Source organism: Talpa occidentalis, unplaced genomic scaffold, assembly GCF_014898055.3.
Source record: "Talpa occidentalis isolate TD23 unplaced genomic scaffold, MPIMG_talOcc4v2.1, whole genome shotgun sequence".
Taxonomy (NCBI): Eukaryota; Metazoa; Chordata; class Mammalia; order Eulipotyphla; family Talpidae; genus Talpa; species Talpa occidentalis.
In genome coordinates this window covers 42,379,162-42,401,571 of record NW_026555331.1, presented here as the reverse complement: position 1 = coordinate 42,401,571, position 22,410 = coordinate 42,379,162, and the positions used below count along the sequence as shown (strand labels likewise).

The 22,410-nt window shown below is 33.4% G+C and overlaps 1 protein-coding gene across 9 annotated transcripts in view; it reads left to right on the top strand.

Annotated features, from left to right (window-relative positions):
• The window catches only part of RALYL (RALY RNA binding protein like), a 610,187-nt gene that overhangs the window by 98,672 nt on the left and 489,105 nt on the right, over window positions 1-22,410 (top strand). For 6 of the 9 annotated variants that reach the window (XM_054692158.1, XM_054692155.1, XM_054692160.1 and 3 more), the window contains one exon: window positions 12-77. The exons of the other annotated variants lie outside the window; for them this stretch is intronic. The gene's annotated coding sequence lies outside the window, so the exon portion shown is untranslated. The remainder of the gene's footprint in view (window positions 1-11; window positions 78-22,410) is intronic. 9 annotated transcript variants of the gene reach the window in all.

The window sequence follows — 22,410 nt, the reverse complement described above, 5'->3', positions numbered from 1 at the left end:
TTCTTCTCCAGCTGGTACCAGGAGACTTGGAGCTGATGGGAAGAAGCTACTGGGGTAGGGAATCATTGCTAGTTCTGGTGAGTAATGGCAATGTAGGTTCTGTCCTCAGGGAGGTACAAGGGTGGGTGGCTTCAGAAGGTTTATGAAGTCGATTTTCATACATTTGAGTTCACATGACAGGCATGCACTTTTTTACTCTATATGTCTTTCAGATAATTTGAAGTTGTGTTACCCTTAAACCCATCCATAGCATCTACTACTTACTGAATGGAGATTTCGTACAAAGGGTAGGAATTATTCAAGGTGTGGAAATTTCCCTAATGACAAAGTCAGATCAGAGAATTCAAAGCCAAAAGATTCCCAAGCCACTAGAGAATTGTCTTAGTGAACAATGATTTTAATCACACACAGATATCTCAGGATACATCTTTCCTAGGGCTGTGACATCTTACCCTGTTCACCATATTCATCCTTGCCTTCCCTTGAAAAAGCCCCAGGCTCCTTATGTTAATTATTCCATCCAGTTTCCAGAGCTCAGCATGCAAAAATGTGGCATGCTGATTCACAAAAAAAAGGCCTGTTTTACTCATTCCCTAGGGCAGTAGACATACTTCTCTTGAATTTATTTGAGAGGTACACCACTCAAGAAATGTGTCAGAAAAATTAAATCGGTTCCAAGTGTACCTGGTTCTGCCTAAATCTGAAATAATTCGTAGTTGCTCTTGCTTTAAAAAAAAAAGTCAATCAATCAGGTATGAGACTTTTGCAGGGAAACAACATAGTACTGTGCAACTAAACAAATATGTAATGTTGATCAGCTTACTATTATGTTTTGATTTGTTGCCTAATGAGTCTTAGAAATGTTGGCGTTGTACTTTTATGGAGTAGCTGGAACTGTGATGGAAGGGCTAACTAAATCAACTTAATTTCTATAGGCCACAGTGTGGAAGAAATTGGAAGACTTTATGGATTAATGTGTAATAAAATTAGAACATTTTTAAATTACTTTGTATGGTAGTGTGAGACTGCAAAAAAGACTGTGCAGGTGGAAAATATGCAAAGAGATCTTGATAACCCACAGGGAAAGTTATGATTGATCTGTGACATATGATTTTTGTCAGACCATCAAAAATCATTTTATATTAAATGGCGATTGTATAAAGAAATCTAAAAATATAAAAATAAATTTAGTACAGTATAATTAAAAATACTAGAAATATTGAGGAATTATACTGTTTTATTTCTTTTAAATAATTTATTATAGTTGGAATAGTACTCATCTTCCTCTTATCACAGTTTATGATACAACAATGAATATCATTTTGTTTGGTGAATTATCATATTCCTTTCTCTAAATCTGGATTAGAATGCAGTAATTTATTCACTGCACATGCCATTTTATAAATTATATGAGAGTTCTTTAATGGAAGTTGGAGTCTGGACTATAAGGTCAATGGAAAGTCATTTAAGGCCTGTATGTAAGCAGAATAATTATGTAAGAAACTTTACATTTTTATAAAGATATTTGTGCAGCATATCCGGAATGGTGTTGGAGAGGGAGAGTGGAGTCTGGAGAGGGATTAATTATGGACCAGATGAGATAAAATAAGAAAGAAGAGAGAGCTAATATTAATGCAGTGTATTAGTCTTAAGCAATGACATACAATGCTTTGAGGTAGAACTTAACAGGTTTTGTAGCAAGTGATTATAAGTCTGATGAACTCTTAATCATTTATATACATGAACTAGTTGTATGTGAATGAGTGATGTTTGCGCATTCTGGAAAGAGGATAATATTGGCCCTGATAGCTGTGGATGATAGAAACACCTCATATCCGCTTCTTGAAACCATTCTAATGATCAAGTGAAAGCCTTAGAAAAAAAGAAGTCTATACGCAAAAGAAAAATGTGTTTTTCTGGGAAGGACTAAATAATACAGGTATCAATACTTCAGTATACAGGTGACAATGGGTGGCCAGATTTTTGGGTTGGCAACACTCTCCCATTCTTGTACAAAATACAATCTGCTTCTACTTCAGTAAATACAGAAGCCAGGAAAGGCCAAAATAAAATAAAACCACAGCATTATCGGATGGAAAAGTGAAAGTAGTCTAATTATTTAAGTTACTGTTACAGATATCAAAATAATAGGAAAATTTGAAGTAGCAAGATAAGCAGATGAAAAAAATAGTTGGTCAATAGGTCATTGTAACATATGGCAACTCAAATCATGAAGGAAATATGACATCACAAGGGCAAGACAACTCTCTGGAATTCAACCAAAAAGACATGGAAGATTATATATCCCTATCAGATAGTTAAAAATGGCTATAATAAATAACCTGAAAGAGAAAAAAATTCAGAAATGCAAGTCAATATGATATAAGAAAACTCAGATAAGGTAATAAAAGGATATAACAGAATTGGAAAAAATGAGATCAATTATAAAATTAATAAACAGAATGTAGAAATTCAAACTTAAAATAAGATTCAGGGTGTAAAGAGCTCAATAAATGAGATCAGGAACTCTAGAGAAAGCTATGGAAGCAAAATAGACTATGCACAATGTCTCAGGTGGAAAGAGAGAAATGAGATGTAAAATACATACATATATAAATTTATCAAGATTGAAGTCACAACAAATTTCTTATCATAATAGTATGTAACTAGAAACCAACCGAAAGAATAAAAGGGGAAAAATACAAATTTGTAGAGAATAAAGAACATGATATTGAGCAATTACCAGCTCAATGAAGAAATCAATGGTGGGAAAAAAAATCAGGAAATTAATGAAAACAAAAATATCAGAACCTAAGGCATGCAGCACATGTAGTACTATGAGGAAAGTTTATAGCAATACAGACTACTCAGGAAATAAAAATCACAAATAAAAATTCTGAATTTTCACGTAAAGGAACTAGCAAAAGAAAAAGCATAACCAAAGTCTGTAGTCTGAAGAGCATAATAAAAACTAGAGCAGAAATAGAGATCAAAAAGACAATCCAGAAGATCAGTTAAACCAAGAGCTGGCTTGTTTTTTTTTTTTTTTTTTTTTTAAACGAACAAAGTAGACAAAATCACAGAGAGAAAACACGTCAATAAAATCAAACAAAAGAGAAGTCCTATCAAATACTACAGAAATGCAAAGGATCATAAGATAAATATATGGCAACACATTGGATAACGTAGGAGAAATAAATAAATTCTTGAAATCTGGCTCTGGCAGAGTAGAGAAGTGAAGTTAGCTTACTTGGCCACTAAAGAGTATACAGCATTTGGAAAACAGAAGAGAGCATCAGGGGAGGCTGCATTTCTATAAAGAACACTGAGGGGCCTCTCTGGTGGCGCAAGGGGTTAAGACACAATCTATGAAGCTACCCACAGCTACTGCATCACGAGTTTGAGTTTGATCCCCGGCCAGGGAGCAACCCACATGGTGCAGCAGACCTCTCCTGACTCGCCCACTGTACCCCTCAGCAGTGTATTTCCATCGATCTGCCTGTTCTGTTCCCCACTCTGTCTCTGGTGATTCCTCTCACCCCCAACACCTCTGTCCTGTACCCCAGTTCTTGTATGCATAAATAAATAAATAAATCTTTTTTTTTTTTTTTTAAAAGAACGCTGACAGGAGGTACACTGTTGATGAGGGCCCTCCAAATGCCTTTGAGGCAATGGGCATTCATAAGGATGCTGGAGAAGTGTGATGAAAATGGTCAAAAACATACTGGAGCCCAAAGGGCTCCCAAAAATAATTTGGGAAACTTTGAAATGGAGACTTTTAAGGCCTGTGGTTGTGTAGGTGGGACTCTAGAAACCAGAGTTTGAAAAGTAATACTCATAGATTTTATTTTTACTAATAATTTGTTGTGGTTGGAGAACGTTCAGCGTACATTTTCATTTATAATAATAAATTATTCTCTATGTGTCTCTTTTCAATTAAACTGTAATCTGACTGATGACTGATAGAATGACATATTGATGTTTCTGTCTTTGTGATAGTTTAGAAACTGGCACTTAATAGAAGCAAAATAGATAACGTTAGGTCAATGAATACATAAATGACTGAATCATAGATACAACATGAGTTTTATTCTAATTACATAATGTAGTCTCGAGAAAATATGCTATCACTTACCTTGCTCAAAATAAACTGTGAGCTAAAAATTAGTAACAAAGAACTGCATTATAAATAGTACAAAAAAACATTTCCAGATAACATTTAATAGCTTTACAAGTGTATTTTAATGAACTTTAAGATATAGCTTCCCCTGTAATTGCTGACAACTGTGTTGTTGTAGGTTGAAGATCATGCATGCTTATCAGAGGTTCTATTGACTTGTACTCCTTCTGTTTATTGACTACATAATTAGTTTTCCAAGATAGCTAATCAGGAAGAGATGTAGGTATTTAGGAGTCCTCCATTAAACCATGCTAAGAAATTTAAAACAGAAATGTGTGACCTGAAATTAAATAATAGCACTGGCAGAGCTATGGAAGACCATAATATAATAGACCAAATATAATACAACAGTAATGTGTAAAACAACTACAATTTAATATTTTTATTTTCCTCCTCAAAATAAGACTTTTTCTTTTAGGCTAGGGAAGGATATCATTTGTAAACATCTATTTCCATCTGAATCATAAGTTAGTAGAGGTACATGTTATATTGCCGTGACATATATATGTACATAAAAACATTTCAGTTATGATATTTTTCTCTTTGTATTATAACATAATGTAAATTTCGTCATGCTTTTTCATGTTTCGAAGATATATATATTTTTAATTTTTTTTAAAGATTTATTTATTTATACAAGAACTGGGTACAGGCCAGAAGCACAGGAGGGTGAGAGGATTCACCAGAGACAGAGCAAGGAACAGAACAGGCAGACTGACGAAATACACTGCTGAGGGGAGCAGTGGGCAAGACAGGGGAGGTCTGCCACATCGTGTAGGTTGCTCCGCGACTGGTGGGGATCGAACCAGCACTGCAGAGGCTGTGGACAGCTTCACAGTGCTCAACCACCTGCGTCACCAGGGAAGCCCTCAAATTTCTTTAAATTGCCTTTTTTGAAAAATGAGTTTTTTTAAATGAATTCAAAATCATAAACACTTTTAAATATTTTCTCAGTCCTATGTGAAATGGAAACTCAGAAATAGTTTATATTTTTAAAAAAGTAAGTTTTAACATTCTACTTTTTTCACAATTTCACAGATTTTAAAAGTCCTAGTATTGTTTTGCTTTTTCAACATAATTGTAAATTTATTTGACAGTTTGACGTTTTATTATTCTTTTTACTTTAATTTCTTTCTTTCTTTTTTTTTAACATAATTTCTGTCCCTTCAGGTGCAGTCCTTGTAGTTCTCCCCAAGACTGTAGTACCGGTGAGCTATCACCATAGTCCCTTGTGATCCACACCCCCCACCTTTGGACCTTTCTCCCACCCTCTTTGATGCTTGACTCAAGTCTATGGTCAGCTTCAAGTTTTGTCTTTTTTTTGACCCTTTAAGTGAAACCATTTGACAGATTTCTTTTCCTTCTGACTTACTTTGATTAGCATAATCCCTTCTAGCTCCATCCATGTTGCTGAAAATGGCATGAGTTCATCTGTTTTGATTGCTGAGTTGTATTCCATTGTGTATATATACCACATCTTCTTGATCCAGTCATCCATTTTGGGACATTTAGGTTGTTTCCATATCTTAACTATGGTAGGTAGTGCTTCAGTAAAGATAGGAGTGCAGGTTTACTTTTGAATTAGTGTTTGTCCTTTGGGTAGATTCCTAGTAGTGGAATTGCTGGATCATAGGTAGACCCATTTTCAGTGTATTGAGAGTCTTCCACACAGCTTTCCCTAGTGGCTTGACCAGTTTGCATTCCCACCAGCAGTGTAAGAGGGTTCCTTTTTCTCTGCATCCTAGCCAGCATTTGTTGTTGCCAGATTTTTTAAGATGGGCCATTCTCACTGGTATGAGGTGGCATCTCATTGTGATTTTGATTTGCACTTCCCTGATAGTAAGTGATGTTGAACATTTTTTTCATATGCCTATTGTCCACTTGCATTTCTTTTTTGGAAAAGTGTCTTTTCAGCTCTTCTGCTCATTTTTTGACTCGGTTGTTTGCTTTATTTTTGTTGCATTGTGTAAGCTCTTTGTAGATCTTTGATATCAGTCCCTTATCAGTTGTGTTGTGTGCAAATATTTTCTCCCATTCCATAGGATGTATCTTTGTTTTGGTTGCTGTCGCTTTTGCTGTAGAGAAACTTTTTAGTTTAATGTAATTGATGCTATATTTTTCTTAATGTTAAAGTTTGTCAAAAATAAATCAAAATTAGGGCCTCCCCTGGTGGCGCAGGTGGTTGAGCGCAGTGCTGTGAAGCTGTCCGCAGCCTCTGCAGCACTGGTTCGATCCCGGCCGGCTGGCGAGGATCCCACATGGCGTGGCAGACCTCTCCTGTCTCACCCACTGCTCCCCTCAGCAGGGTATTTCAGTCAGTCTGCCTGTTCTGTTCCCCGCTCTGTCTCTGGTGAATCCTCTCACCCTCCCGCGAATTGGGCCTATACCCCGGTTCTTGTGTAAATAAATAAATAAAAATCTTAAAAAAATAAATCAAAATTAGTGGTATTGTGTAATAATGACAGTATTTTACTCTTCAAAGGTGTGGAGTACAACCTAAGATAATAGAGCATATTCTTTGAACTTCCCAGAATATTATTTGTTTCCCACAGACAGGGCAGGAATAAATTTAAGACTGTGCACCTAATCCGTATTTTCAAGAAGTCTTGTCTCCCAAGCAGGGAAACAGAAAGAACTTGGGTTGTGGGGAAAAAAGCCAGTTGCCTATCTCTACTAGCTGCTAAGAAATAATGCCTAATTAAACCTCAACTCAAAATACTCTGGGTCAGATAAAAAAAGATTCACTTATCTTGGGCTATAGCCATGATCCCTCCTAAACATCAACTACACTTAAATAGGTCATCAAGGAAAAATTCAGAAACCTAAAGGATGAGTAATCAAGAAGGTGCCAATAAAATGCCTATAAAAAGTTCTGTTAAAAAAATAAGGAAATTAACATAAAAGGCTAAAAAATCCCAAATTAAATGAGGCCACATAACAGATAAAAATTTTGGCCATTGTGCCAAAATTTTTAAATCTTATGCATCTGTGAATCTAGAATACTCTTTCTTTCCTCCCAGGTTTTTGTCAATGCCACTGATTTGTTGTATGCTGGTACTTTCTAGGTCTCTTCATAAAATGATCAACAGAAGTTTTCAGAAAATGGCTAAAAGTTCCTTAAATTATTTGTTGTCTGCTGATGTCCAAATGCCACCACCTAGAATACCGAAGTCATTATACTCTTCAGAGGGCTTATAGATGGCAGGCAATGAAACTGTAACAATTGTTAGAGGATGATGATTGTATTACTCTGTGGATTTTTATAATGATCCCAATTTCAGAGATATGAAAAAAATGTGCATTTTAAAATTGACAGACTATATTAAAAATGAGCTGTCAGAATGAAGACAAACATCTGTGATATAAGAAAATAACAATGGTTAAGTATAACTATGAAAAAGGAAGAGAACGTAATATTTGATCACAAGTCAAAGCCCAATTTTGTTCTTTCAACAACAGATACTTATGTAACAGAGTTTTACTTAAAGGTTGATAATATATTTTAAACATAATAATAAAAACATGGGCTAAGATATAGAAAACAAATTCCAATGAGCAAATATCAAGGGTTGTGACAGTTATATCAAAAAATATTGAATTAAGACCAAGGACTGTTAATTGAAATAAAAATATAATTTTAAGTCCTATATCACATGATGAAGGTATAGCAATTGTAATTATTTTATGTACAACGAATATAGCATAAGCATCCATAGGCAAAAACATTAGGAAATAGAATAATGTAGAACAAAATCACACCATTAATAGATAAACAAAAAAAGAATATCTAGGTAATGTAACTAAATAGGTGCATTAAGTTAATATTTCTATGCTGCTGTAAACTAAAAAGATCAACTTTACCATCATTTTAGTAGCATCAATGAAAATTTAATGGGAATTGACTATAAAGACATCACAATCAAAGTGGAAGTAGTGCAAAAATCATTCTCTAATAATAATATAACAAAATAAGAAATTATAGCAACATTAAAAAATAGAGTCCTATCACTTTGGTTTTATGTATGTATGTATGTATTTTTAAGTTTAGAAAATTTATTTTTTCATCAGAGTTTGTTTTTCTGAGAAGTGATTGTAAGCAATCATTTATATAACTTATAATCTTGGAGTTCTAACTTCATACCTCCAGATGTGCATATGCCTTCCCTGCCTCCACCAAAGTTCCACTACCAAAACCTTACCACCTACCTCTTCCTCTCTCCCTCCCATCTTCTCTGGCACTCAGTGTATTTTCCACAGTCTTAGAATTTTTCCTGTGCTTTGTCAGTTTATTTTCTTGGGTTATTTATATTCATTCCACAAATGAGTGAAATCATGTTCTAACTCACTTTCTGATGTACTTTACTTAATCATCTCAAGATCCATCCATACTGTCCCAAAAGACACTGTTTCATCCTTTTATATAATGGAGTAATATTTCATTGAGTTTATATGCCACAATTTCTTTATTCAGTTGTTGGTTGATGGGCATTTGATGGGTATTACATGAATAACATGGCTAACATGAATAATGCTACAAAGAACGTAGAAGAACATAAATCTTTTTGATCACTGTTTTCATATTCTTTGGGTAAGTGCCCAGCAGTGGTTGTGCTGGATCATGTTGTATTTTCATGTTTAATTTTTTGAGTAATCTCCATAACATTTTCCTAATCTCCATAACATGTATCAAATTCCATTACTAATAACAGTGGATGAGTGTTCCTTTTTTTTCCTATTATTGCCATCATTTGTTGTATTGAGAAAAAAATAGAAACAAGCCTAATGATATAGGCCTTTTTTTTTTAAGGGTTTATTTATTTATTTATACAAACACTGGGTACAGTCAGAAGCGCTGGAGGGCGAGAGAATTCGCCAGAGCGGGGAACAGAACAGGCAGACCGATGAAATACACTGCTGAGGGGAGCAGCGGGCGTGGCAGGAGAGGTCTGTCGTGCCATGTGGGACCCTTGCTGGTGGCCGAGGATCGAACTGGTGCTGCAGAGCCTATGGGCAGCTTTGCAGCCCAGTGCTCAACTGCTGCGCCACCAGGGGAGGCCCTGATGTAGGCTTTTCTTGCACAAGTGAGGTGAAAGTTCAGTGTAGTTTTGATTTGCATTTCCCTTATAAGTGATGCTGAGCATCTTTTTTTTTCATATGCCTGTAGGTCATCTGAATGTCTTCTTTTGAGAAGTGTCTACTTAGTTAATTTTCAGTTTTTGATTGAGTTGTTTTTATCGTTGAGTTTTATGAGTTATTTCTATATTTTGGAAATTAGTCATGTGATAATGTGTTAGGCATGTGACATGCAAATATTTTTGCCCAGTCCACTGGTTGGTTTTCTTTCTGGTACAAAGGTTTTTGAGTTTGATGTAGTCTTCTTTGTTTATTTTTACTTTTGTAAAAAAAAGTAAAAGTTCTTGCTGTAGGACTTGAGTCCCCAAATATGCATCTCAGAAGTTGATGTCCAGGAGTGTATCAACTATGTTTTTTTTTTTTTAACGTATTTAATGGTCTAAGGTCATATATCCAATTCTTTAATCCATTTTGAGTTACTTTTTGGACATGGAGTTAAGTAATAATCTAGTTTCTTTTTCTTTCTTTCTTTTTTTTTTTTTTTTTGTATGTGGTGGTACAAGTTTCTCAGCACCAATTTTTAAAGAGGTTTTATCTTCTCTATTGTATTGCTGTAACTCTTCTCTCAAAGTTTAACTGTACATATCATGTGGGTTTATTTCTAGGTTTTCTATTACATTCCATTGGTCTGTGTTTCTATTTTTTTCTCAATACTATACTATTTTGATTACTATCATTGGGTAGTATAGTTTGAAGTCAGGAACTGTCATTTCACCATATTTCTTCTTTTATCTCAAGATTGCTTTGGCTATTTAGGGTCTTTTGGTTTTACACTGCAAGTAATTGTCTTGGGTAGGAAGGTCACTTTAAGGATAGGATGCCTGTAATGTTATGTATCTCTCCACAATCAGACCAAGCTGTTGTCTCTGCCTGGAGCTGCTTTAGAGATTCAAGTCTGGGTATCATGGGATCTGGTAGTTGGCAGTAGATTTTCCTCTGGCCTCAGAAGAAGGTTGGGGGAAGGGGGGAATGTTACTGTGCCATTACTCATACTAAACCATTCTAATGTTCTGGGCCTGATCTCTCTGACTCAAGGTTCAGTCCTGAAGCAATAGATCATTTCACACTCACTTTTAAGGCCCCCTGTGCCATTCTGGATGAACCAGAGCCTCTGCCCTACCCATATTTGTTCATCTGCCAGGAATGGCCACCACTATACCTAAGGCTTCACTCCCCAACCTCAAAACCTTAGTGAGATACAAAGCACTCACTTCAGGAAGAAAAAGGCATGCATAGGCCAGTGGTAAGCTGGTAATTATGTTTGCTTTTTAAGTTTTACTTAATGTAGAGGTTTGCAGGAAGAGGACTACCCCATTCCAACATGTTTTGGTCCTGCTTCCTTCACTATGGTTTAAAAAAAGATAAATTTGTAAAATAATTCTATTGAAAAAAACATCCTAAAATAAAACACTAGAAATTCTGGAAAAATGACAAACCTACATGTTTAATATCTAAATTGTTGAGTAATGCAGCAAAGCTCAGTCAATTCACATACCTAAACATTTACATTGTAAAAAAATTAAGCATCTAATCTATGAAAAAAGTGGGCTTAAGAAAAGCCGGAAACATTAAATAAGTAAAGTTGGAAAACAATGAATTAAAAAGATAAACAAAAGTAAAACCATAAAACTTCAGAAGAGAAATCTTAGAGCTAGCTTTTTTGATAGGAAAAATAAATTGAATAACCTAATTAAGCAAAATAGGAGAATGCATTATAACCAAAAATGAATTAATGAATAAATAAATAACAAGAGGAAGTAATCATACCTAAATGTTAATACATGCTACATATACATACGTGTTCATATGTTATTACATATATATGACATATCTTATGGACATAAACATTTTCTCTCTCTATCTGAATAATATTTTCCAGATAATATATCTATAAGCACCTAGTAGCTAACTGAAAATGATTGTGTCAAGCAAAGAAACCAAAAATGCTATTGTGAACAATAAAAGAATTTGGCAAAAAAAATAAGTGACTTATTTTGTTCATAGATAATATTGCTTAAACATAGAATGGTAGCAATTATTCTTTTTACTTTATTAGCAAGCCCCAAATGCTATAAATAAACTTATAGAAATATGCAAGACATTTATGAAGGTTATTTTGTATACTTGGAATATTAAATTCCAAAAGGAAATTGATTATCTGTATATTGAGCTCTGACATTCATGATACCAGTAAAATACCATGGGGATTGTTTTAATATCTGATGGCATTATCTCAAAATAATAAAAACAACAAAAGAAACATCTGAAAATGAAGATTAATGAGGGAAAACTAATTTTACTAGATATTGAGATTATAAAGCCTCAATCATTTAAACAATGTAGTACTGAATATAAATAGATACTGATGGAACAACAAACCAAATCCAGTATTGAAACTGAAATAGAAATGGAGTAAAAACATAGAAAAATTGTATATGAAGCCAAACTGAAAAAAATTAATTAATTTGGGATTGTATATAGTCCTTAAAACTTTCACCACTCCAAATTTTATAATTGAAAGATAAAGAAACTAGAAAAATGTTAGAAGAAAATGATTATACATATAAATATGTGTGTATATGACATAAATATGTGCATATGTATGTAAGTAGAATACACAACTCTTCCCCATCTTAAAAAAAATTATAAAGACTAAAAAAATTGGTAGGAACATTACCACAGGCAAAATACAATCACAAATACAGATTTTGATATTTATATTTTCCATATATATGTGTGTATATATATTCAAGGCTAGAGAGAAAGAGAAAGGGAGATGTTGATATAGATTGCTAAGAGATGAAAGATTGAATAGGAAAATAGGCTAAAGTTACGATCTAATAGTTCATAAAAAATAAATAGTTCTTAAAGTAATCACATGGCTTCAACACCACTCTCCAGTGTGTGATTTTGGAAAAGCACATGCTGTCCTGCATAGTTGGAAAGTAGGTTGGCAGTCATTGAAATGACAATGCAAGTGTAAGAATTTGCCTATATGGAAAAAAAAAAAAAAGAATTTGCCTATGCGTGCACTCCCACAAGTCTAAGAGTATTCAGATTTAAATATATTCTTTTGAGGGCCTCCCCTGTGGGTGGTGCTGTGGTTGAGCTCTGGGTTGCTAAGCTGCTCTCAGCCTCTGCAGTGCCAGTTCGATCCCCGGCTGCTCCCCAGCCACCTGAGGAAGGTCCCACATGACTTCTCCTGCCGCCCGTTGCTCCCCTTAGCGGTGTACTTCGGTCCTTCTGCCTGCTCTGCTCCCCACTGTGTCTCTGGTGAATTCTCTCACCCTCCCACGCTTCTGACTGTACCCAGTGCTTATATAAATAAATAAATAAATAAATAAATAAATAAATCTTTAAAAAAGAAAAAAAAGAAAGAAATATATTTGAATGTCCTTCAATAAGACAGTGGTGAAATAAATAACATTTCTTCTACATGTCTCAGATAAGTAGTTTTCTATATGTCCATTCCCATATTTTTGAGAATAGTGGTTAAAAATTATTTGTCCACACTATAGAATAATAGACAACTTTAAAAAGATTTGAGGAAGTCTTTAATATGCTGATGTAGTATTAAATTATATTAAATGATATGCCAACAATATTTACTAATTTTATACCAGCTGTATTAAAATATTTTTAAATAAGGGAGAGAGTATATTTTTACATATTTGTTAAATATGCAAATATATAGCTACATCTAAAATAGAGGAGATGATACAATTTGCAATTTCTGGGAAGGGGAGTTGTAGGCCTGTGGGAGAATTTATATTTAGACTTCCAATTATTATCTGTTGTACCTACTGAATTTTGAACCATGCTGTTGCCAGTGACAATTAATTTATTAATGTCAGGGGAGTCTACAGGTTGATCAAAATTGGTTGAATTAGCTTTAATCTAAGCCAGTTAAATAGACTTTGGATCTTAAAATACAATGAGCATTCTTGTAACCTTTATAGGAAATGTAACTAAAGAGCATAGGCTAGTCCATTAGCTTTATAGTTTATAGGCAGTTTTTATTCATATTTCACTGTACTTGGCTATCCCACTGCCTGGCATTATATATTTTTTTTTTCTCAGTGAAGAACACAAATAATAAAATTTCATATATTATCTCCTTGAATTTTTACATTTGTTGAAAATTATAAGTTGCTTTGCTATAATGATAGTTAATTAAAAGTTGGAGTAAGAGAGTCTTTAACACAACTAATGTGTAATCCAATTACTTGACTCAAATAGAAAATAGCTAAGACTTTGTAAAACTATTTTGAATCTGGGGAATTCCGAATGCATATGTTTATTGATGGATATAAAATCTGTTTTCTTTTTTTTTTTTTTGTTAACTTAGCCTCAGATAGTCATATACTTAGAACATTTTTAAACTCATGTTCTTATCAGGATTTTTCCAAAACAATCTTTACTTTTCTTTTCCAGAGTGTACTAATTCTCTTAGTAATCTATTCTTCAGCATTTTTATGCTAATTCAGCTGTAATGCTTGGTCTACAATTTACAGTTGCAATTTAAAGAAATTCCTACTAAGGAAAACATGGGAAAATAATGATGATGTTCTTTTCTATAACAAAGTTTCATTTACCCTAAATTATTCATTAATCTCAAAAAGAATTTATGTAATGTCATACTCCAAAAATAAGGCAGCTAAATTATTTTATTTCCAATAATTTTGTGAAGTTATTAATATTTTTGTTAACTTTTTTAAGTTGTTGTATAAAGCTAAGTAGAAATTAGGAAAGGTGCTTTTTTAGTCATTATAAGTACATTATGATAAGTATAGTTCAAGTAAAAGCAAAATCTTAGTGATTTGTTATTTCAGTCTATATCCTTTCTACTGTTTGCTTAAACATTTTAAAATTTAACTGCAGTTGTTTTCTGGTGGATGTATTTGTATTTATTTCAGCATGTTCTAATATGTATTCTCATTCTGTTCCCATAAATTCAATGATTTAAACTCAGCGTCTCTCAAGAATTTGAAATTTAAGAGACTGCCCTTTTTTACAATTTAAATCTTCATCCATCTCTATTCTGACCCAGTTAAAAAGTAGGCAGAGATGGGGCGGCCTCTCTATTTGAAATAGAAGAAAATATATCCTGTACCCTTTTAGAATAAGTTTAGAGAACTGCGTGTGTGTGTGATCTCTGCAAAGTACGATTTTAGTTATGGATCTGATTAATTTTGTACAGCACATGTTAATTAAAATTTAATAACACTTCATTTAATTAGGTTAGGTATTCTCAAAAGCACTCCAAAGTTAGATTTTATGATTCATAGAAGCAAAAATACCCACTTCTTATTCAACATAATGATTCTATGTTAAATGGCATATAGTGAGAACAGCAGGAATGAAGCACAAATAAATCAGTACCAAATATTATTTTATATTATTTTAGTTAGGCATAATCCTTAGGTCCTAAATTAACTCATCTTTCATAATATGAGATACAGCTGTGAAATTGAAAACACTGTGTTAGATGCTAGGGGCAAAGTGAAGAAGATAAATAAACAGCCTCTGACCTCAAGAATATTAAATCTAGTAGGATTAAACCAAAGGAATTTTAAGATTGCACATTAGAATTTCTGAAGTGGATGCATATGGGTGCTGTAGTTCAGCAGTTGATATAGTTTATTATCAACTTGCTGCTTTCTTTTCTTGAGCTTGTCTCTTTCTGAGATGGCTGCCTTAGTTTTGGAGTCATGCGGGCAAAGTCAAAGGGAGGAGTCAGAGACAAGGCGTGTTTTTTTAGCAATGAGGAAATACTTCTGAAGCCCTCAAAAAGACCCCCATCATAACATATCAACCAGAATTGTGACACACACATTTTTTAAAACATTATCAACAAAGGGAATGGATTTATCTTCAGTGGTTTATTAATGAAAGTTATCCTATAAGAAAGAGTTTCAACTAAACAAATCAGATCGCTGTTAGCAAGGAGAAAAGGGAAAGGATAGATTTTATTTAGGCAATGATCAATATCTGCTATATTTTTGTACATTTTTAAAAATATTTATTTATTTATGCAAACAAGAGCTGGGGTGCAGGCCAGTGGAGCAGGGGGTGAGAGGATTCACCAGAGACAAGAGTGGGGAGCTTAACAGGCAGATCTACTGAAGCACACTGCTGAGGGGAGCAGCCGGTAGAGGGTGAGCCATGTGGGTCACCTCCCTGGCCGGGATTGAACTGGTGTTGCAGCGGCTACAGATAGCTTCATAGTGCTGTGTCTTAACCCCTTGCGCCACCAGCGAGTTCCCTATTTTTGTACATTTTTACGGAGAGTTGCTTTTTGTTTTGCAAGTGAAAAATAATTTAGCACAGTTGGAAAAGCAAAGACCTATGTTTTATGGTAACTGACTATTATATGCTTCCCTGTTCTTTCCTTCTCTTCTTTCTTTGTTACCTATTTTAGGTAATTATTTCAATTATTAAATACTTATTTCTATCACTAATTGTTGCCTCTTTCCTCTTAAATTTCATTTCCCTCCATCTTCATCTTAGTCTATTTCCATTATATCTTTTATAGAAAACTAAATAGGCATAAAACATGTATGTTCTTATCCACTATTTACCACGTGTAATAGGATTGCCCACATCATTTATGAGGCCTGCAAAATGAAGATGAAGGCATTTTTTTAAAAATTAAAACTAGAATATAGCAACAGCAGAGCATGAAACCAAGCATGTATCCCTGTGGAACTGAATAAGCTTCTGAATCTAGCCCTTACTTTATAATTTGTACTCCATCTTGTCCCCAGAGAGGCTTTTCAATTCCTCTTATGATAAAGACTTACATTCTTAATATGAGTTAAATGTCACCAACCTAAGTTTCCATTTGCACCTATGACATATTAACACCTTCTTGGTCTATGATCTACAGCGTTGGTAGTTTTCTCATTGCCCCTCTTTATCACCACACCACTAAACTTTGGTATATGTTATTATCTCTGTTTGCTGTTTATCTTTCAACTCATATCATTAATCTTAAAATCTTCATTGATTTCATAACTGTGGCAAGCTTCTTTCACATGGCACTTCCTTTTTGTAGCAATTATAACATTATGTAAACATTTGTTTTTTGTGTACTTCTTTAATTATCTTTTTATCACATTTTCATGTTTGGTCAGGGCAATCAATGATTTATATTTATTGAATAAAACTTTACTGCCTAACATGGTGCCAGGTATATATAAAGGTGTCAGTAAATATTCAGCAATTGAATGACAATAAGGGGATGATGAGAATAGAGTAGTAATAGGACAAATACAGTCACTGTCATAATATTTACAACAGAGAAAAATTGTCTGATTTTCTGAAGCTAATGCTTTCATTTCTTGATTTGTAATAATTATTTAAAATTAAATTAACAAATGATGTTTTATTAATATTTTCCTCCTTATAAAGTTGTTATAGTTTTCCTTTGTGAAGAATGGATGGCCTGCCAATTTGGTATGTAAAAAACTGAATTGCTTAGGAATGGCCTTTAACAGAGTTAAGTAAATTGAAATGCTTAACGTAGTCTTAGCATTGACACTCAATCAAGAACTATTTTCTTAAGTGAATTTGCAATATACATACTTTCCCATGTGGCTCATGTCAGTTAAACAATTGCATTGTGAGCCTGGACATGGGGTTAAAATGGGTTATCTTGAAGAGGTTCATTCTCCTTCTCCTTTCTTAAAATAAGCAGATTGGTTCCACTTATATTTAAAAGGGAGAAATTATTTTGTTTATTCATGATGCTTACTAAGACTTTTAAGTCAGCTGAAAAGAATTTCTCTATATTTTGTCTTGGTACTATGTATTCATAGTGAATATAGATAGTAAAGTTTTTCTAAGAAATGTTTGACTTTTCCAGAGTCAGATTTTGTCCTTGGGCTGAATATTGTTTTAATATATCTATTAGAAAGAATCTAAACTGCATTTATGTTGTGAATAGCTAACTAAAAGCATAACCTATCTTTCTGGGAAGGTGGAACAGTTGTTTCTTGTCATTGTCTGAGACAGAAGGAGGACTTCTTAAGTTTTTCTTAAGGTCGATGCAGATACCAACAGACATGTTCAAAAGAGTTTTGCTGATTATCTTTTTAACTTCCCATTCCTTTTGTCATAGTCAGAAGATAGATCTTTTAGGAACTTGTAGTAGTTTCTAAATGTAAGTAAAGCTTTTTATTAATAGTTTTTGAGTCATTGGTGCATAGAAAAAGCTTAAGGAAGATGAAACTATTTGAAGTGAAGAAACACATTGTTTCATTCTTTCGTCACTTAAATATATTATGTGTTCCTGTTAAACTTCCAGTGAAAATGTATCTTTTGAACTGTATTAGTCATAAAAGAATTTTTTTTCTTTTATGAAAAAAGGTACAAATTCTCTAAGGTAATTTGTAAAATGACATTCAAATATGTTCTTTTTCTTGCTTCTATAGTTTATTTCTAAATATATATCCAAAAATTCTTGCATTTATGCTTAAAATACATAGTGATATCAGTGTACATAAGTGCTCCAATAAAATATTTCTCATTTTAAAACATTGATTAGGTAAAAGCTTTCTCCATATTAATATTTCAATGTTTTTAGTTGAAATTCCAAATTTTTTATAGTACCGTTTTTCAGGAAAGCACACATATCTATCAAAGTCAAAATAATGACATCATGTCATATTTACTGTATTTTGCAAAGGTTTTTAATGAAGCATTTAATAACACTTAATATGTGTTAACTAATTTAGAATAATGTGAAATGTGGGTAGGTATACAATAGGCATGCTAAGCTTGAAGTTTTCCCTATGCATTCATTTTTGTCATTCCCCCTTCCTCTTTCTGTCTTTTCCTTTATGTGTGTGTATAATACATGTACACATATGTGATACATCTATATATGTAATGTGATACATGTGATGCATAGATGTGATACATAATGTGATACATCTATATATGTAATGCATATTTAATGCATATATGTGTATCACACCTGCATATAGTATATGTCAATACATATATGTGTATGTGTACAAATGTGTGTATATATATGCACACATACATGCCCCCCAAACCCAGTCATATGTTTTAATTAATTTCATTGTGATAAAATTGTACTCCATATATAATTTTAGCTTACATACCTATATGTCTTGTGTATTGCTTACATAGCATAATTAAATGAAAATATGTAATATATACAATTTAATTTATATTTGTAGTTGTTTTTAAAGCTACAATGAAATGGAGACATTCATTCATTCAACAAATGGTTGCTTGATATGTTTTCTATCAATACACTGTGATGTTTCTGTGTGCAGGTTTTATAAGGACTTCTTTTCTTCCAATGCCATTCTGTTACTCTATATTTTGCATTCCATAGATGAGCTTGAGTTTGAAAACTAAAACATGATTTTAGATTCTTTATTGTTCCAACTATGATTATAAGGAAGTTTTTATCTTTTTTTTTTATCCCTCTGATTATTGGTTAATTTAGCAACTTCTAGGAGCAAAAGGAATGGGGTGCCTGGAGATTTCCTTGAAAGTAATTCTTATTTAGACATGACGGCCCAGTGTGGAACCTGTCTTCAACATCTTTTCAAATTTTTGAGTTGTCCCAAAATATATAACTTTAGTAGAATGTCATTGGTTATGGAAGATGTATCATTTCTAGTGGTGAATGACTTTTTTATTGATATAGTAATAGAAAGAAAAAAAGCAAAATAAAAGTAATTAGGAAAAGCAGAGAGAAAAGGAAGAGACTTAAAAGCAGGAATGGAACTTGTGATTTTGGGTCCAATATGTAATGCTCTCAGAAGTCATCATTCTTGCCTTTATAAGAAGAAAAATTTGAAAACACTGGAAATCAATGACTTTTCTTAGACACATCAGAGAAATGAGTTCTTGGAGTGGCTAATATAATGTGGCATATCCAAGATCTTTTTATTTGGAACAGAAGCCATTTGGAACCATAAATTTGTTAATGAATATTTAAATGGTAGTTATGACAAATTGTCAAAAGTCATCGACTTCTCCTAGGGGTCACAGTCTTAGGGACTGTCCCCTTACTGTCATGTGTTTTACCTCTTGAGGAACTGAAAAGATACTCTCATAGCTTTGGAAGAGAGAGGGAAAGAGTCATTATTGTGAAATATGTTTAGAGCATTCTCCATCATACAAACCTGATCTTCAGGGGAAAAGACCTTAAAGAAGGAAGGCTTGTCCTAACTGGGCCTCTCTAGTCTTCTCATGCCACTCAGGGTAGAAGAGCTAACTATTTAGTAATAGTTGAAAGAGCTTCAGGGAACAGACTTATATGTAAAGGAATAGACAAAGACATACTATGCTCAAAGAAAGCTGAAACAGCTATTTTAATTTTGGATAGTATAGACATTAGAAAAAGGAAAATTGTCAGGAGTCAAGAGAGGCATTGCTTAATGATTAAGGGATCAACTTTCTTGGGAGATGTAACAATCCTCGAGGTGTTTTCACCTAGCAATAAAGTATCAAAATATATGACACATAAACTAATGTGAAGGATTAGACAAATTTACTGTTAAATATAGTTGGTTCTTCAACACTTCTCAATAACTAACATATCAAACAGACAAAAATATTAGCAATGATAATGTTCACCAAATTAGCACTATCAATCAACTTGATCTAATTAACATTTTTAGAATAGTCCATAAAATTACATCAGAATACACATTTTTCTGAAGCTCACATAAAATATTATCATCTATAGATCATATTTGTGGCCCATAAAATACAATAATGTAAAAAATTAAAAAATTGTAGAGGAAATAATTTACCTAGTATAATTTAGAAAGGAAGGAAAAAATTATAGGTCGGAGAAAAAATAAGAAAGTTAAATAAAGAGAATACCAGGAGAGGAACTGGCAGGGGTGGGGAAGTGGAGGAAAGAAAACAGGGGCAGGGGGTGGATAAGAGAGCACATGGTAGAAGACTATGTGTGCTTTGATGGTGGGAAAACTATGATGACCACACCTGAGAGGAGAAATCTTATATTGTGAAAAAAATAAAAAACAAGGATGTAAAATAAAAAAGAGAGAGAATACTATATACCAATACTAATTATCTCAATTAAAATAAAAGCAGTACTGGGCCTCCCCTGGTGGCGCAGGCGGTTGAGCTCCAAGCTGTGAAGCTGTCCGCAGACTCTGCAGCACCGGTTTGATCCCGGCCGGCTGGCGAGGGTCCCACATGGCTCAGCAGACCTCTCCTGTAGCGCCTGCTGCTCCCCTCAGCAGTGTATTTCAGTCAGTCTGCCTGTTCTGTTCCCTGCTCTTTCTCTGGTGAATCCTCTCACCCTCCCGTGCATCTGGCCTGTACCCTGGTTCTTGCATAAATAATAAATAAATCTTTAAAACAGTAAAATAAAAACAGTACTAATAATGGTGATACTAATGTCAATAGCTACCCTTGGCTGACCTTTTCACATATATGTACAAGTTCTATTCCTAGCTTTTACATCCATTATTCTATTTAATCTTTACAAACTTTGATCTGGATTTTCATCATCATCTTCAGGTAAATAAACTGAGTCAGCTCAAAGAAGTTCAATAACTTATAACTTCTTCAAAGCCATATATCCTTTTTTAACTAAGACTTGACTTTTTTGATTCTATAAATATGGGATTAAGTCTGCCTTTTATGACTGGGTGGCTCAAATCTAAAGTGTATATGCATTCACTGTTAAACTTTGTACAGGGTGACCAATGTCTGGTAATTGTCACTCATGTTTTCATAGGTCTTTTTCTTAATTACTGTCCAGTCACCCTAATGCCCTGGCCCTCTTGGCTCTAGGATCTTCCTGCCCTTTGCTATAAATCTTGATTTCCTTTGCAGATTAATTTAGCACTGCAGAGATACTCTCACCAAGTACCCCACATCCATCACTTTATACTACTTTAAGTAGTAAAAAGGCTGTTATAATAAGGTTGATGACTTTGTCTGGAAATAGAAGTTGTGAGTATCAATTATTCTTGGATAATGGGACTTGGACTAAGGTAGAAACTAGATAAAGGATATCATTAAAGTAAGAGGCTGTTTTTTCTTCTAAATGGTGACATAATATTTCTGAAAACAAAGATCTATAGCCCTACAATGCATGATTCTAAGGGCAAAGAGTATAACTTATTCATCTTTGTTTCCTCCAACTTGGGATTTTGTAAATAGAAGTTGTTTTAGTAAATATTTGGTGCATTATACTCCCTCACAATAATTTAAAATAGTAAAACATACCTCAAGTTTTAGGAAAAGGTCGTAAATATATAGTAGATATATTGCATACAAAATTAAATATGTATTTTATACAGGCAATGTAGTATAATCTTCATACAACACATAAATAATATACTCTAATGTCTCATAAATTTGGTAGCTATAAAAAAACAAGGTAGTTATAAAATTTTTTATTTTTTCTTCCTCCTTTAAATATAAAAGAATTTGTTAGAAGATTTTAGAAATGACCTAGGTTTCTCAAAAAGGCTTCCTTGGAACTTTGAACAACACTTTCTTTTGATCACAATGTATCACCTTCAACAAAAATCTCCCAAAGAGACTGAGCTTTTGAAAAAAAATCCATTTTCCTTTTTACAAGTCAGAACACCATGTTAAATTGGTAAACCAGTACATTAATAGGTAAAGACACTTGAAATGTAATTTTATATTAAATATCTTCAAATAAATCAAAAGAGAATAATTGTTGACTGCCTATCTGATCACAAATACACAATTCCAAGAACTTACTATGAAAAGAAATTTCTCTTATATTCTTATTTCCATCATTCATCATCAAACAAGTGTTTTGTCACTTAAAGTTTAAACATGCCATCCTACAAGAGATGAGTTCTACAATATGAATCAGTACAACAATTATTCTGGTAATCATAGAGTTGGAATACTAGAATGTGATAAGAGATTGTAATGTCATTACAGCAGTTATGTAATCATCCTTTTAAATATTTTATTTGTGAGTCTCTTGTGTTATATAGTTGGGTCATGTAATACAGTTAAGAGAAAATATGAAACAATGAAACTATACTGAAGTGAACTGAAATATGCATGTGTGTATGCTTTTGATA